This window comes from Taeniopygia guttata, chromosome Z (assembly GCF_048771995.1).
Source record: "Taeniopygia guttata chromosome Z, bTaeGut7.mat, whole genome shotgun sequence".
In the NCBI taxonomy this organism is placed as follows: Eukaryota; Metazoa; Chordata; class Aves; order Passeriformes; family Estrildidae; genus Taeniopygia; species Taeniopygia guttata.
The window spans coordinates 64,086,440-64,104,398 of NC_133063.1; the positions used below are offsets into that span (position 1 = coordinate 64,086,440).

At 43.8% G+C, this 17,959-nt stretch overlaps 1 long non-coding RNA gene across 1 annotated transcript; it reads left to right on the top strand.

The window, feature by feature from the left end:
• Positions 1–1,497: 1,497 nt before the first annotated feature.
• LOC140681812 (uncharacterized) lies at positions 1,498–6,989 on the top strand. The gene is made up of 2 exons (XR_012053006.1): positions 1,498–2,287; positions 5,434–6,989. It is a non-coding gene; the product is annotated as an uncharacterized lncRNA (long non-coding RNA).
• The last annotated feature ends 10,970 nt before the right edge of the window (positions 6,990–17,959 follow it).

Genomic DNA, 17,959 nt, shown 5'->3' on the forward strand with positions numbered 1-17,959 from the left:
CAAGGCAATACAGTATCTTTCTAACAATCTCCCATCTTGTTATTGATAAGCCTTCCCTATGGCCTTCTTAAACTAGCTCAGGTTAAATATATACACATTATTTTAAAATAAGAAGATTTAAGAAGAAGGAAATCAGCCTATATTTCTGTGGCATAACGCATATCCAGCAGTGCCGAATGTAAGCAGGGAGCTTATTGCTGTGGGAGGCACAGCACCATGGCAGCAGCTTGCCCTTCGTGTGAGCAAAGTGCAGGGGGAGAAGGCTCCTGTGCCAAGTCTCTGTCCTGAGCCCAAGCAGGCTGCAGCACTGACCTTCAGATTTAAAAGAACTGAACTATGAGGACTGAGGAGGCTCTAGAGAACTTTTTGAAGTGTTAGAGCAGTCAAAGGCTGTGGAAATGTCTCACAGGTTGATTCAGAGCATCCAGTTCAGCTTCACTCTCTTCACTTGATTGACAGCAGACTCTGAGGGAGAAGCCTGACTCTAGTCAGGATCAGTGTTCTTCACAATATGTTCATATATCTCTGAGGTGTCCATTTCTCATATGAATCTTATAATTTTTCCATCTCATGCTCTTTGATCTATAAAGAATAGAAACTCCTTGACTGTAGGGTCAATTTTCTTCTATTTCCTCCCCATGGATGTGTATGGTATGACATTTATAGATGCAAATTTTTATGTGCTTGCTTACATAGATTGGAAATCAGTGCCTAGGCTGAGACATACCTGGAAGTGTGTTCCTACTTCAAGTCCATTTTCTGCCTACACCCATCTTCTTTTTTGGCTCTTTCTGATGATTTCATTCCCATACTATTTTTTGTTTTTAATGACTTTTCACCACTTCCATCCATTCCTTTTACCTATTTCTTCTCTAAGCTCCCTGATCACTTTCATTTCCCACACAGAGGTGGCAGCATAGGGCTTACTTGTCTTTTTTTTTTTGGTTTTTTTTTTTTTTTCCTTTTTTCCCCTGTCTCCACTATGTATTTTTCTTCTTTTAGTTACCCGTTCTGAATCACTTTTCTGTTTTGGACTTTTCAGAACCATTATCCTCTGAATTGTCTTTGCTCTTGACTATTCAACACCCTCTGGGCTGACTCAGCCCAGGCTGTGTGGGAATTGATTTGGAATGAATCAGCAGCTCAGTGCTCAGAAGGGAATTAACAATCTATTTACTCTCAGATGATTCCTGTCTCTCCACCTCCATCTCCAATGACCATTTTCCAAATAAAACTATTTATAATCTTCAGATATATGAACAGGCAGAGCTCTAGAGAGGGGCTGTAAAAGTTACATTAAGGCAGTAGGTGGCTGAAACCATTGAAAGTTTCAAGTGGCAATAGCTAAAATTAGTCCAAATGGAGAGAAGATTATTAGCTAGGAGACTTATGGGTCCTACGCAGCAGGTGGTCTGTTTCCAGAAATCAAAATGTTCTAAAACCCAGCAAATATCTTTCACATTCAAGAGTTATTTTTACTTAACTCCAATTACAAAAATTGTTACAGCATTTTTAAGAGAAAGAGGGCATGAATTGTGAAAGTTGAGCTACTCCAGGCTAGGCCTCAGATTGAGGCCTGGTGGGGCCCTCAAAGCCTCTGACGCAGTTAGAAATTCAGGGTTGTGGCGCAGATAGAAAATAGTCTTAAAGTATTGTAGGGACCACCGGGTGTGAACTAGTATAGGTTTTATGGTGTATAGTGCAGGCCGTTTTAAGGAAAAGGTAAACAATGTTAGCCTACCAATCAGAGTGTCTTTGTTTCTGTAAACTATATAGAAGCTTTATAAACTACCGCCTGATTTTGAATAAACGGAAAACGCTTGATGAACCACATTGGTTTGAACCTGCGTTTGTCTTGTCCAGCTTTCCGTTTTTCTGAGGTTCCCTGGCTTTAAGTGGCGCCCGCACAGGGACTCAGGAGGCTCCGAGAAGGCTGCCAAATTACTTTTAGAGTAACGGGCAGTCAGGTTTGAGTCGCGCGACAGGAATTTAGGTCCAAATCGCCTCATGGTGACGGGACCGGGATCCCAAATTCACTTTTTGTGAACGGGGATCAGGTGGAACGGAGCAGAAGTCTCCAAACTCCGAATTGGGCCGTTTCCCAACGGGAGGAAAAAGACTCTTCGCATTGTTGTTTGTTTGCGAGAGTCCGTTGGAGCAGTGGGAAGACCTCGGTGTTCACAAGGTACCTGAACGGCGGGTGTGGACGTGGCCGGGGCCGGAGAGCTGGAGCGGGGTGCTGCCTTGCCGAAGAAAAGCGAGAGCGAAGCAGCCCGCGGAGATTGAGGTAAGCCGCGTGCAGAAAGAGAGGGTGAAAGTTCACCATGGATGGAGATTTACAGGCTTCAGTGCGGCTGCTCTTTCATATTCTCTCAAAGAGAGCTGAAAAAGTTAAAGAAGCCGATTTAGAACAGTTGGTCATTTGGGCAAGAAGCAAAGGCAAGCTGCAAAAACCTTCCCTGCTTTTTAGTGAAACCGAGTGGCGAGAGCTGGGCCAGCTGCTCTGGGATGCAGTGATAGAGGGCAAAAAGGACAAGAAAACACTATTAGAGCTTGGAGGTGTTTGGAAGAAAGTTTCACATACCTTACAAAGCATGGCCGCGGAGAAAGAGGCAGCGGAAGCTGCCATTCGAGCATTCGAACAGTCTACAGCAGAACAAATAGAAACGCGAAAGCCATCGCGGGTTGAAAAATTCTTTAATGTTTGTAATATGCGGCCAGTGCGCGGGCAGAAAGCCCCAGTCAGCCCCTCTGTCAGAGATGTTGTCGCTCGTTTGGAGGGCGGCACGGAGCTGGGCAGCGCGGGGCCGGCCGGCGCGAGACGGAGCGGGGTTGCGGCCGCGCCCGGAACGGAAGTCTGCTCCCGAGCAGCGGATGTTAACAGCTCAGCGGTTCCGCGGAGTGAGGCAGACCAGGAAGTGACCCTCCCGGGTCCCTTGGGAGGCGGGGAGACACCTGAGGAGGCAGGCGGAGTTGGTGACGAAACAGGGCTGAGTCAGGAGGAGGAACTCGGGGGCGGAGATCAAGGCAGAGACCAGGGCGGAGACGGGAGCGGGGCGGCGTCGGCCCCGCGCCCCCCCGCAGCAGCAGCGGCTGCGGCTGCCGCGGCTGCGTGCAAACGCAGAGGAGCGGCCCGCCGATACCCGCCGGCGGCGGCGGCCGCGGCCAGCAGCCTGGCGCGGTTTGGAGGGGCTGGACACCCCAATGCTAGCGGAGTGGCAGAAGTAGCCACCCAAACAACACCAGAGCACAGCCCCGAAAATGCCAGTTCCCACCCCACCACCGTGGCGCGGCACTGCCCACTCCCACCGAGTTCAGATTCTGACGACTCAGAGCCAGACTTTCCGGTTGTCAATTGCAGCAGGGACAAGCGATCACAGAACAAGATACAAAGACCAAATACGTTACAGGAAAAAATAGCCCGCCTTGCCACCCTTTCAAATCGTCAGGCTCAACCAGTGGAACCTTCCACTGGACAGCAATTGGCATCGCCAGCAGTTTTAAAAAATCCCTTGCAGTCCCGATGGGCGTCAGTTGTGAAAGATGCTCTTTTAGACGGTGACTGGAAAGCTGCCAGCTCCCTGGTTTGTCCTGTCATAGTGTCTAATGGGAATGCCATCTGGGAGCCCCATGACTGGAAAATCCTACAATCAGCTAAGCAGACAGTCACCACTTATGGGATCAGATCAGAAGCAGCCAGGAACATCATTCAGTATATATTCACAGCAGATGTGCTTTGTCCTAGTGATTCGTCTAACATTGCATCCCTGCTTCTGACACCTTCTCAATTCCTCATGTTTGAAAGGGAATGGAAACGGTTGGCAGTTGAGGAGGCCAACAAACATACAGATGCGGGAGACCCCTTTTTTGGAGTCCAGCCAGATATGCTGACTGGGCAGGGACCATATGCAACCAATCAGGTGCAACTTACCTTTCCTATTGAAATACATCAATTGTCACAGCAATTGGCTCATCAAGCTTTGCTTTTGGTACCGGACAAGAAAAAGTCAGCATCCTATGCCACCATAAAGCAAGGAGCCACTGAACCATTCGGACAATTTATTGATAGGCTGTCAGCTGCTTTAAAGGATGCACCTGACGTGCCACCAGACGTTCAGGAACATTTATTCCGATCCCTTGCTTTTGAGAATGCTAACCCACCCACCAGAACCATCCTAGCCACCCTCCCTCAGGGCTGTCCAGTCGATGAGATGCTTGTCAGAGCCACACGCGCAGAACAGAGCAACCAAGCTGCGGCATTTGCCGCAACCATCCAGGATGCAATTGAACAACAAGGACACATAATTGCAGCTGCTTTATCAAGCAACAACACAAGGAGACAAAAGACGTAATGAAAAACTATAGCAATACTGAGTGTTTTCCAAGAAACCAAGAGGGATGGACATTATGCAAATTAAAGTTATTTCAAATACAATGTGGATGAAAATTACTGTAAAACAAAAAAGGATAGAAATGTTATGAATGCTTGACAAGATTGTTTTAAACTATTTTAAACATTTTTTGTTAATAGGTTGATCATATAATGTAAGTTGTCTGATTTTTGTGATAAGAATTATTATTAAGATGTTAAGGTATTGAGGTGTTGTTTTAATATTTACAGTCAGTTTTCATATGTTTTATGGGGGTTTTTTTTAGGTGATTGATTGTGAGATGTATTTTTCAGGATCCTGTGTGCTTGATTTTTTAACTACTCATGTGTTTTCCTTATTCAATTTTCTATGCAGCTGCAGTTCATCTTTTAAAAATTTATAGTCCAAGTTCTAGTTCAAGATTTCAGACTTCAAATTCTCAGATTTTTGAAGAAAAGGTTTGTTGTATTTAGAGAATTTTTGTCTTGAAACAAATTTTAGACAGGTTCAATCATTTGATGTTTTGATAAATTGTTAATAATAAGGTTTTTCACTTATAACTGTTATTTTTAAGACTTTTGTTTTAAACATATCCTCCAATTAGAGTTCGAGCTCTGGCCAAGCTCTGGCTCTACGTGGATGATGTGATTGATCCAGGTGTTTTCTGCATCAAAAAGGTATTCAAGTCCTTTTGGCTTGACAATTTGACCATACAGGACAGCTGAACCTCAAAGGAGGTTTTGGAGAGACATGATCCGGACATGTTTTATCCAAATCTCTGTTGTTTTAAGGTTTTTCAGCTGCTGCAGACTCTGGGATGACAATTTGATAGTGTAGCACTTGGTAACTGTGATTTTATATGTAATATTGATTGTGTATTATTTGATTGATTTTTATTTGTTGTTAGTTTCTTTACTATATGCATTGTTTTGTTCTTAATGTTTTTCATGTTTATAACAAAGATGTTGATATTTCCATTTCTTCACGCAAGTTTTAGGGAACAGAATTGAGAGAGGACCCTCCAGTCCCTGTGGGAGTGTTGGGTTTGTTTGTGTTTTAACAGGTGCAGAATCTGGATGGATTTCAGTGAAGACTGTGGAACTTCTCAATTGCAAGAGGGCACTGATCTCTCCACAAGTGGATCAGAGAATGCACAGCAAAAGTGGATTGTGCAAAGATTTGTGTTTCACCCACAGAAGATCGTGGCCTTTGAGTTTTTTTTTTTATAAGTGTGTTTTTAATGATGTTATAGAATTTTTTTTGCTAAAGTTTTTAATAAGTTTTAGTAATGCCTGTGATTTTTCTGTTCATCTTGCCATTGTCTTTCAATGGCAAAAGAAAAAGAGGGAGGTCCCAACGGGGATCAACAGAAATTCTACTTGAGTGAGTGTTTTTACCCATCCAACCAAGAAGTCGTGTGATGGACAGGACAGATGCTCTTGCTGCCTTGATACGAAAAGGCAGAAACAGAATTTTAAAAATAGATGAAACAGAAAAATAAGTTGAAATATCATAAGTGTGAAGTTAGATTTATCAGAAGTTAGTTTATTAGAAGTTATAGTTTATGTTTAGAATTAAGATTGTTTCTTTCATGTTAGACAGGGCATTCAAGAACCTGAGAAGAATGTGGTGGGCCTCAATGTTTTTATTTCGCACTTGTTTAATTTTTGGAGTCTCGTTGGGTCCCATGGCAGAGTTCAAGACTTGGACCTGAGCTCAAATAAGTTTAAATAGCACTCTGGGAGCGCAAGCTGTTGCATTTGTGCAAAACCTTAAATTTACTGATGATAGTTTTCAAGAATTTGGTCTTTTGGGTTCTGTCCCAGGAAATTACTGTTTGATATTTGGATCTTATGCTACCAAACCAACTCAAGAAAATGGAAAATTGACAGATGACAACACTTGATTGTCTCCCAGATCACCATTGTATTACAACTATTAAGGATATTGTAACAATTCGACTCCAAGAGGTAGTGCAGGAAAAACTGCCCCCAGGAACCTTCCTCATTTGTGGGGACCGAGCCTGGTCAGCAGTCCCTCAAAATGCTAGGGGAGGCCCATGTTATATCGGTAGGTTGATGCTTTTTGCTCCCACCATACATCAGGTTCTCGAGTTGCCTCAGAAGACTCAACGAGCCAAACGCAGTGTTCTCCAAATGGACACTTCATTTGATAACTGGCTCAATTCTTCAGGTTTTTCTGGCTGGGTCAAAGACAGTGTGTGCAAAAATTAGTTCATTGATCCTTCACTCCAGCCTGAGTAGCTCAAAAGAAAAAGAGGGAATTGTTACAGCATTTTTAAGAGAAAGAGGGCATGAATTGTGAAAGTTGAGCTACTCCAGGCTAGGCCTCAGATTGAGGCCTGGTGGGGCCCTCAAAGCCTCTGACGCAGTTAGAAATTCAGGGTTGTGGCGCAGATAGAAAATAGTCTTAAAGTATTGTAGGGACCACCGGGTGTGAACTAGTATAGGTTTTATGGTGTATAGTGCAGGCCGTTTTAAGGAAAAGGTAAACAATGTTAGCCTACCAATCAGAGTGTCTTTGTTTCTGTAAACTATATAGAAGCTTTATAAACTACCGCCTGATTTTGAATAAACGGAAAACGCTTGATGAACCACATTGGTTTGAACCTGCGTTTGTCTTGTCCAGCTTTCCGTTTTTCTGAGGTTCCCTGGCTTTAAAAAATGGTCTTTCCTCATGCTGAAGTATCAGAAAGCAGTAAGAGCAACATGCACGTATACAGGGTGGGAACTTTTATAGCATACAGTAACTTTTTGTGATAGTACTTCATTTGAGTATTTCATTTCAAGCACAAAGACCCTTTACAGACACATACTTGGAGCAGCCAAAGGACGAAAACCGCAGAATATGCAGAAGCAGTTTTTCAGCAAAGAAGTTTCCCCTGCCTCTGGGGAAACACTCTTGTGAGTTGGATGCTTCTTATTTTTTTTCCATTGATTAAGTTTATTGTATGGCCTGCTGTTCCCACAACAGTGGATGCATGAACATGAGGGACTATACCCTCCACTGTTGACAAGGGGAATAAACCAGAAGTTAGTCTAGTAAAGTCTTACAATGGCATAAAGGTGATACAAGAGCATTGATTCTGCAGAGGAGAAAATAGGATAAGATTCTCAGTGTTTATTTCTGTAACAGCTGCAGCCTGAATTTGCCTGATGTCCCTCTAGTGAGGTCTTGCCCTTTTTTATGATGTGATTGGAATGAATTCATTCTGTTTTGTTCCCCTTTAAAATTACTGATTGCAGTAATTTTAAAGGAGAACAGAAGCAATTAGAAAACTAAGAACTTTGTCATTTCCCTGAGTATTTAGGCTTAAAGAACAGGATGTTCATCCTTGAAAAATGCTTCTTGAAAATTCAGCTAGACTCTTCTGCTTCACTCACTGTTCCTTGCCTCAGATGAACACTTGTCCATGTCTCGCCTGTAATCACAGTCCTGACAAATTAAACAAATAGAAGGAAGGGTACAAAACATTATAAAAAAGCTGGATTAAAAAGCATTTGATTTGAGGAAGCATCCTTTGATTTGAGAGGTGAAGGCTCCGAATGCTTGTTTACCTCAAAACACTCTCAATTAGCACCTGGCAAACAATAAATTTTAACTTGTTCAATTTGAAATGGACCTTTTTTGTTAGTTTTAGAAGCAAACCTCTTTATAAACATAGCATCACAGGCCTGCCACAGAAGAATGATGGAGTCCAAGCCAGCATAAATGGCTAATAACGCAATTGTTTTAAATAAAAATTTACCACAGGAGAACCACTTGCTTGACATCCACTTGCAAAATTATTTCCACATAAATAGAAAGCAGCTTAAGAGAGCTGTGACTACAGAAGGAAAAGAACACAAGATGGTCTGGATTTGTGACAGATTTTGTGGTGCCCACCAACGCAAGTAATGCACTCACCTGGTCCTTCAGCTACCAGTTGTTCATCATCAGATGTCAGTAAAGAGAAATACTAGGGTTTTTGAAACAGAAAAATATTTTTTTACAAGTGAAACCTGTTTCAGTAGGATTTATATTTTGGGGGCAGTGGTTTCAGTTAATAAAAACAGCTTTTCAGAGCAATTTCTGGAGAAATTCAGCTTCTTAGACACACACTGACCTACTAAGCAAATGTCCTGATGGCTGGAAACAGAATGTATTTTAGAATAAAGAAAATAACAGGTCTTACTATTTGCTTCTTCATCTTCACAGCAACAATCCCTTTTCAAACATTATAGCAAGATTATCTAGCTCTTGCACATATAGATTAGTAACGAAAGTGCATCCTAAGAAGGCCAGCTAAGGATTCCCACTGCCGATGTATTTCAGCATCACATAATCTGATTCTGTTGTACACTGGTTACTGAGAAGCAAAATTAAAAGAAGCAACTATAAATTAAAAAAACCCAGAGCTGTTTTTTTCTGCAGACAGGATGGTCATTTCCATTCTACAGAACAATCAATTGCATTAGCCTTTTGGTTGATCATAGTCCTGGTACAGTGGGAGACTCATTCTAGGCTCCTTTCTTGTGCCTGAACAGGTTTTGGGTTTTGTTTGTTTGGTTGGTTTTTGGTTTTGTTTGTACGGGGGTTTTGTTTGTTTGTTTGTTGAGTTTGAGGGATTTTTTTGTTAGTTTGTTTGGGTTTTTTTTTTTTTGGTTTTTTGGGGGTTTTTTGGTTGGGGTTTTTTTTTTGTTGTTGTTGTTGGTGGTGGTGGTGGTGGTTTTTTTTTTTAAGAGGACCATCTGTTCTTCATATCAAATTCATAAGAGAAAAATGTTTTCAGTCTTAGAATTTTAAATCACTTTATCTCCCTTTTCTGTTTCCTTGGTATTCTTGTTAGTTCTAATTTTTGAGATATATTTGGTATAAAGACAGAGAGTATGTTGAAATAAGGAGTTATGTGGCCAGTTAGGAAGACCTAGTGCTTAAGGATACACCTTTGGACCCGAATCCTTTGGTGCTCAATTGGATTTGGTTCTCTGCAGCCACAGCAGGGGCAGTGTGATGGGAAGCTTTGCAAAATCTTACATGGAGGTCTCCCAAGGCCCACTGTCCCAGTGGGAGGCAGGGATGTGTGTGTAACCATAGGACAAGCCAAATACTTTGCATAACATGTTACTGGGGCTAAAGTTCCAGACTAGGCTGTACAAATATGAATCCACCATCTCTTAGTAAGGGCTCAACTTCTGTCAGCACAGAGCCTGGCCTGGATTTTCTGAAGAATTTAATGAAAAGTGTCATAAGAGAAAAATCAAGTGGAGAAGTAAATCAGAAATCCACTGGTGGTGATTACAGTGCCTGGGAAGGAAGAAGGGCAGAAAACAAAAATGGGCTTTAGCTGTGCAGAGGGGAAAGGATATTTAGCACCATGGAGTCTAAAATATCTTTTTCTGTGCCTGAAGCGTTGGGGCATAGAAGAGTTGTCTGTCACATGGCCCATCCTGAGCCTCAGAAAGTTGTGCTGTGCTTCACACCAAGATCTCCAGTTCAGAGGAATAGCAGAGTAATTGGAAGGTCATGCCTCTCTCATGCTATTTTTCAGAAAAGGAGTGAATTTTTTCCCAAAATTGATGATCAAGACTGACTCAGACTGCCTGGCATTTCAATGATATTGGAAAGTTGGCCTCTGTAGAAGCTAACAACTTTACTCATTATCAGAGTAAAGATATTTTTTGCCACTGTTCCTGGAACATATTCAGAAACATTACCATACACAAAAATACTTAAATAGTACAATTTACTCAGAATATATTTCAGATAACAGCAGCTGGAACCAACCAAAACCTATTAGAAACTCACTTAACAGATGCAAGTCCTGGCCCCCAGTTCATAATTGCTGTCCTCAGCTCAGTGGATCTGGTTACAGATTTACCCTTCAGATCTTTCAGTCTATGACTAACAGAAAAGAGGATGAGGCTACCAGGGTCTCCTGAGCATATTTTTCCTTCTGGAACACAGTGTCTCTTCTTTCATATCCTATTCTACATATTTTTCAGGACCGGTAATGATCACTGTTGTTATCTGTCAAAGAATGATGTAAACTGCTAGTGCAAGTGCCCACCACAGTGACACACAGAGGACCTCACTACCACTTTTGCTTCTCCAAAAATATTCAGCCATGACTAGGACAGGCAGACACCCTGGGTGCCACAAACAGAAGAGTGACCTCATTGGCAGTGCCATCTGTGGCACAGATGAAGGAAATAGAATATGTCTGGAACATAATTTTTTGGCTAATTCCAGCTGTTGGCATCAGTGGCTTCCATCCATAAGGCTTTTTTAATTTTATGTGAAGAATCAGACTGGTTTAGGAATAGCAAAATCATATATGAGCTGGAAAATTATTTTTCCGTTTCTCCCTTCTATATGGAGCACTACTATGAAAGCATAAAGGTGGATGAACTGCCAGTGAACTGACATAGATTTCCCTTTCAATAACACTGACAAGATATTCCTCTTGTAATCTCATTCACTTCTGACAAAACTGTTTTTCCAAAACTGCATAGCTTCAGCTGAAAAATGTATTTGTACTACTATCCTGTTCTTCATACAACATATCAAAAAGGAAAACAAAAGTTGCCATTTTCTCTTACAAATAACTTTCTCTCTCTCTAAAGACAAATGCAGCATAACTGTCGCAACTGAAGGCCATACGTATGTAAAATAAAATGAGCTTCTCAAGAGCTGTGAGACATCAATTACACCATAAGTTGAGATCTTTCAAATTCCTTCCCTGATGAAGAAAAGCAGAGAAAACTATGTGGCAATAATGCAGCCAGTCTTGGGTCCTGACAAAAACTTTCTGTGCCGTTCATTTCTTCTTCCCTGTTATGGAAAATAGATGACCACAAAAAAAGTTTATTCTTGAAAAAAAAAATCAATTATTTATAAATGTTTTAGTTGGAAAATGCACGTTTCCTATCTTAAAAATACCTGGATGAAAGAAGGAATTGTGACTCCACTGCTATTTTAGAATAACTCCAGTGATCTGAATGCTGCTCCAGGAACTTACAACAGAGCCCAGGGACAGTCACAGTGGTGTAAGAATGTTGAAAGACAGAAGCAGAGCCCAGAATAACCCTACCCCACCTGAAGAAAAAGAGAAAAACCCCTGAAGTAAGAATATATAGGATATATATGTATAGGATGAGAATAGTAATGGATGGCAGCAGTAATTCAGGAATGGGTCTGTAGGTTTCACTGTATCATAAGCTGTATTGTACGTTTTATGGGAGTACGTCAACATAAGTAAGAATTCTGGGCAAATACTAATCTTGACTTTGTAATAGTTGGTCTCTCTTTCTTGTATTAGTCAGTAGATGTCAGGGAAAAACCAATCTACAAAAAGGGTACAGCAGCTGGGGAGCATGCAGAAAATGAAAAGTTGCTGCTCAGAGGTGTGGAAAGATAATTTGTGAGAAAATAGATTACAAATCAGATTTATGCAAAGATGATATTGTACAGAGACACAATGATGTAAATAAGTATCTACAAAATGGAAAGAAATAGATCTTTCTATATGTCACTTGCTTATAGCATAGCAAGGAACATTTACATTTGCACAAGGAAAAAATCTGGATCCACAAGGAACATCAAGTATCAGACTGCTTTTCAGAGAGCTTACAGAATTTAAAACTTTATTGGACAAGAGAACTTCCCTGAGCAAAATGATTGTGGAGTCTGCACACCGTCCTTAAAGACTGTGGCCCTAAAAATAACAACTCCAAAATATTGCCACAGATTATACAATGCTGGTTAAGGCTGCCTTAATATTTATAGAAGGGATTCCAAGGCAACCTCTTAATATTTACAGAAATGACCATAAGAAAATGCAGAGCAATGTAAATCCACATCAGAATGGACTTTTTAAAGGACAACGAAAATTACAGAAGAAATGAGAAGCATGAGATAAGTTAGCAAAGGTGCTATCAAAGATTTAGAATCAACTTTTAACACAGGGGACATATGAAATGCAGCATATTTTTTCCCATTTTTTCTCCTCTTTGTATACAGTGTGTTGTTCCCACGGCTGGGAAAAAGCTGCAATGACAGGGAGAGGGAAAGAGGACTTGTTTTCTCTCCCCCAGAAGAAGTTCAGGATGCCAATGGGAGTCTAACTTTATTCAGTGTTAATAATCCAGGACAAGCATCTCTTTGCCAGTGGTCTGCAGCTGCAGCATAATCTGTGTCAGACAGGGCTGTGTCAGACATCTCTGGATGTGCCCATCACTCACTAGAAAATAACTCTTACTCCTGGACTGGCTAAGCAATTTCTCCTTTTCTTCATTTGTCCCTTTGCAAAGCTGCTAGTAGAGCTCTGAAAAATCAGCAGACACTGCACCCTTTAGAACAGGTATCCTGTGGTAATTTTACAGGTGAAGGAACAGATCCTCATGGTGACAAGCAAGTTCTGAGCCTCAGCTTGCCCCAGCTCCTGCTAGGTTCATAGCCAGTGTTCCTCAAGGCTAGGCTAATGCTACCTTAACAGAGGAAATTAATAAATTTTGGACAGACTTTCAGAACAGTCTAGGTTCTGATGGCAGGAGACTGGTAGCAGACCTTTAAGCAAAATTTTTCATAAGGAAAGAAATGAGTGTTCCTTATGTCCTCAGAGCACCAGGGAAGTCTGCAAGGCAGTGGTTGGCTCTGAGCTGTGCTTGGTTCAGATAGCAACATAGAAAATGGGGTGAGGTACAAAGCCTTTGGTATCTTCTTGGAGATGAATGAGCCTTGAGCCACTCACTTTCCAGTTTCAGCTCTCCTCCTCCTTCCTGGATGGAAGCCAGAGCAACCAGCTCCCAGGCTGCAAAGGATTTGCTTTCTCCTAAAGAACCTCTTGGTTGCTAAGCAGTATCTATGTGGGCATCAGACCTCCACAAAATCTTGGGGATCTGCCTCACCAGAATGTCATGATGAAGCTCAAACATCCCACTGAGATGTGATTACATGCAAAGTTTCCATTATATAGTGCTAATTTTACTGCGGCAGCTTAAAATAATTTTTTGAAGGGGTTACAAAGGATACTTTCGTTACAAGCATGGGCAGGTGGCTTCAGCATGGTGATCCATGGTATAAGGTCTAGTTGGAAGCCAGTAACACTTGGTGCACCCCAGGAATTCAGTACTGGGTCCAATGTTGTTCAACATCTTTATTAATGAACAGGATGATGAGGTAGAGTGTACTTTCAGCAAGTTTGCCAATGACAGACAACAGGGAGGAGTGGTTGATATGCTAGAAGTAAGGTTGCTGGCCAGAGGGACCTTGACAATCTGGAGAACTGGGGTGAAAGAAACATCAACTTCAATGAGGGGAATTGCAAAGTCCTGTCCTGAGGGAGGAATAAGCACCATTGTATGTAGGAAACTGCCTGACTAGAAAGCAGCTACACAGTAAGGGACCTGTGAGTCCTGGTGGTCTCTCAGGACTGGGGACCTCCACCAGGAACATCTCTGTGCCAAGCCTTGGCACTGGAGCGGGTGCCTGTGGTAGTTGGTTATTTTACAATTTGTTCTTCTGTAGTATGTTTTAATATTCCTTGTTACAAGTTTGTAGAGGTTCATTCTCTACACCCCATTTGGCTTCCCTAATGGTTCAGTCCTGAGTTGCTTACCACAGTTCTCCCCAATAAAATGTATGTCAATCCCCATGTCAATCCACCTGTATACCTCCCTTGTCCCCTTGTCTCACCCCTGTCTGTCAAAGATAGCACACTCCTTTGGTTCTGGAGTGTTCCCTGTCCTTCATCCCTTCCTCGAAGCAGGATTGGATTGTGGGGTTTGCTCCCTCTCCATGTTGGCTTCTGCTGGGGAGCCCTGACCCTGCACCCCTCCCCTAATGCTTTCTTACTGATCAGAGGTTGTGTCCTCCCTTTGTTCCTCCATCCCTTAAAAGTAGCTCCTTCAGGTTCAGACTTGTCACTCACTCTGCCCCCCTTCGAGATTGAGTCTTTGGAGATGCAGACAAGTGTCCTTCCCCTATTCCTCTGCCTCAGTTTCCCCGTGCTCTGCGCTCCGCTGCGCTCCCCACCCACAGCAGTGTCAGCAGAGACTCGGGGCGGCCGCTCGGTGTCTGCCCTGCAGCCACCCGGGACAGCCGGCCAGGGAACCTCCACCCCATGGCTGCTGAGAGCCAGGCACAGGTGCCACTGGAGACTTCCAGCCTTCCTCTGCCTTCCCCGGATGCCTCCTTCAGTACCCTTTGCTTGCTCAAGTTGTGTTGCTTCTGGGGGAGGAACAGAGCAGCTCTTTCACAGAACAGAACTGTGAAAGAGCGGAGAAGGATAGGGAGGGGGGAGGGCAGCCCTTGGGGCTGGCTGTCCCACAGGGCTCTTCTGCTGCCACTTTTCATCCCTCAAGGAAACTACTTGTGAATCTTTTGACTCTCTTCTCCCACCTTTTTCTGGGTCTTTGCTTTTCCATTTTAAGTGCCAAGAAATCTCTAAACATCTCTCTTGGCAGGATGTGGTTTTGCGCGCGCTGAGAACAACCAGGTGCTGGGCACCTCTGCTGCAGCAGCCACCACCAGGCACCACCAGCGGGCAAGGCTCACTGGAGCTGAGCTCCAGCTGCCTGGGCAACATCAGAAGTGCAGCCCTTGTAGGCAGATGCTGCCTCACCTTCTGCTTCCACTGCCTCTCGCAGTGATCTGCTGTGACAGCTGTGACCGCCCTGCAGGCAGCCTTTCAGCCACATCCTGGACAGTGTAAGGGCAGTCAGCAGCTTCATGGAGCCAGTGGTCAAACTGGCCTCCTGCCAGAAAAAGGCTGTAGCCAGGGAGCGGGTAGGCAGCAGAACACTGCAGCAGCACTACACCCTGTGCCAAAGGCCCTGGCTCTGGCAGTGAACCCACCACTGGGAGAAGGGGTACTCAGGAACGTGCCAAACAGCTCCACAGCATCCCAGTGTCTCTGCCCAGCAGACCACAGGGTAGAGTGCAGCCAGCTCAGCAGATGAACCTGACAGCTGCTATGACCTGCAGTGGTGAGAGGAATTTGGATAAAGATGCAGAAGATTTTGGATAGCATTTGTTTCAAAACCAATGCATAAGCTACTACAGGGAATGTTTTCCAGTTTCCTCCCCTCTCTCCCAGCCATCAGGCCAGAGCAAAATCTCAAGCATCTGCTGGGCCTGAAAACCTGTGAAGCAGGATCCCCTGGACAGAGTCCATGCTGACAGCCCTGACCTTGCTGGATGCTCTTGCTGTTACCTCTGCAACCAAATAGCTTTTGTCATCCTCCACTCACAGCCCTCCAAGCCTTTTCCAGACTCTTTTCTAAAATGGCAGCCTGGCTATTGCAGCTCCAAACATTGTGTGAGGGCTCCACAGGGCTAGGAGGTAGGAAACAGCAGGAAAATTTTTGTTACTTTGAGGGTGACAGAATAATGGTAAATATTGCTCAGAGAGTTGGTGGGGTCACCATCCTTGGAGATCTTCAACAGTCACCTGCACATCATCCTGGGCAGCCAGTAACAGGGCCCCTGATTATCAGGGAGGTTGGACAAGATGACCTACAGAAGTTCCTTTCAACCTCAATAACCATTCTGTGATTCTATGATACAGATGATGGACCTTTTATACTGGTAGATCTTTGGGATTCATTAGGATATGGCCCTCTATTCCAAAGCAGAATACAAAATGAAATATATTGACCCATCTTTTTTGAGTTACTGAGTAACTCAGAATTAAATGGCTTAGTAACATTACCCTGTCTTCTCCTGGTCTCCCTGAAAGTTTCACACAGCCTTTTTTAAAATTAAATTCTCTTCCCTTTCCTCAGTCTCAGTTACAAGAACTAATGAGCTGGCATAAAATTGTCCAAATAGTCATCATTTGCACCAGGGTCATTCCAGGAATGCAATCAGAGGAAAATGTTTTGAGAATTTGTCAGTCCTTGCAGAGCCATACTTGTATGATATCCTCCCACACATGCATGCTTTGACTATAGATTAAAAAAGGAGAAAGTGAGAGTGCTTCTCACATTGCTGCAGTCACTGAATTAGATACTTGCAGAAACAGAAATCAGTGCTGTCACTACAGATGAAGGAGAAATATGAGAGAAAATCTAAGACTTGCTGTGCCTCCTAGTTTTCTTACTTGTAGATGTTGTATCTACTGGCTGTAGATAGCATCATAGAATTATTTGAATCATTAAGGTTGAAAAGGATCTCAAAGATCAAGTTGAAGCATCAACCCAGAACCACCATCATGTTCACCACTCAACCACTCAACCGCTCCCCCAAATGGCCCATCCACACATTTTTAAACACTTTGAGGGATGGTGATTTCACCATTTTCCTTGGCAGCCTGTTCCAATGTTTTACTATGCTTTCTATGATTTTTTTCCCTAATATGTTATCTAAACTTCTAGCACAACTTAAAGTCATTTTCTCTTGTCCTTTCACTGGTTACTGGGGAGAAGAGACCAACCCCCACCTGTCTATAGCCTCCATTTGCAGAGTTGTAGAAAGCAATGAGTTTTCTCCTGAGCCTCCTTTTTCCCAGGAGAAACACCTCCAGCTCCCTCAACTGCTCCTCATCAGACCCACACCGTTGGCCTCAGACAATGATCCAGTCTGCCCAGATCCCTCTGCAGAGCCTTCCTGCCCTCCAGCAGATCAGCACTCCCACCCAGCTTGGTGTCACCTGCACACTGCCTGAGGCTCACTCCATCCCCTTGGAGTGATCTTTATCAGATCACCGATAAAGATATTAAACAGGCCTGGCCCCAGTACTGACCCTGGGGAGCATCAGGTAACTGAACCAGCCCTGGTCACTGAACACCAGCTGGATATAACTCCACTCACCACCACTCCAGGCCCAGCCATCCAGGAGGTTTTTAAATCTGGCTGTGGTCTGATGTTGCTATCACGCTGCCGTGGTAGTGTGGAGGAAGGGATTTAGAAAGGCCTTGGGAATTGGAAACTGAGGAAAAGATACATTTAGGTATGAGGAAAAGATACATTTATGTATGCCCCATTGTTTTGGGAAAGTTTTGCTTCAGCATCTTTATGTAAACCCCCTTCTCCCCACCCCTGAGCAGTTCCCATTGGACCTGACCCATGGGGAGGTTCTGATGGGCCCATGCTGGACACTGTCTCTATTGTTTAGACCTTATCTCTTAATTTTGCTGTATAAAACTGTATCCGGGCAGTAGCCCAGGGTCTTTTGTCCCTGCAACTGTTCAGGCAATACAATCTTTCTGGACTGCATACAATTGACCTCTCTTCGTCTCTTTATCTCGACTCCTTGCGGCGACCGAGGCGCACCGTCACTCGGACCATGCTAACCCAGCCACTGACTGGTGAGCCCAGTGCAGCGGGACCGCGGCAAACCCCGGTCCCCTGAGGGGACAGCTAGCTGGAGGGGTCCCGAGGGGCCGGGGAGGGACGGGGGACAGCCGCAAGTGACCCCCGAAAGCCGCAAGTGGCGCACCAACGTGGGAGCATTGCACCGGTTTGAGCGAACGCGCCGCGGCCGCCGCGGGCAGTTCACCAGTTGGGAGCTTTTCCGGACACTTTGCAATCTGTGTCGCCGCGAGCGACAGAGCGGCGAGCGGTGCGAAAAAACCGCCACGCAGGCT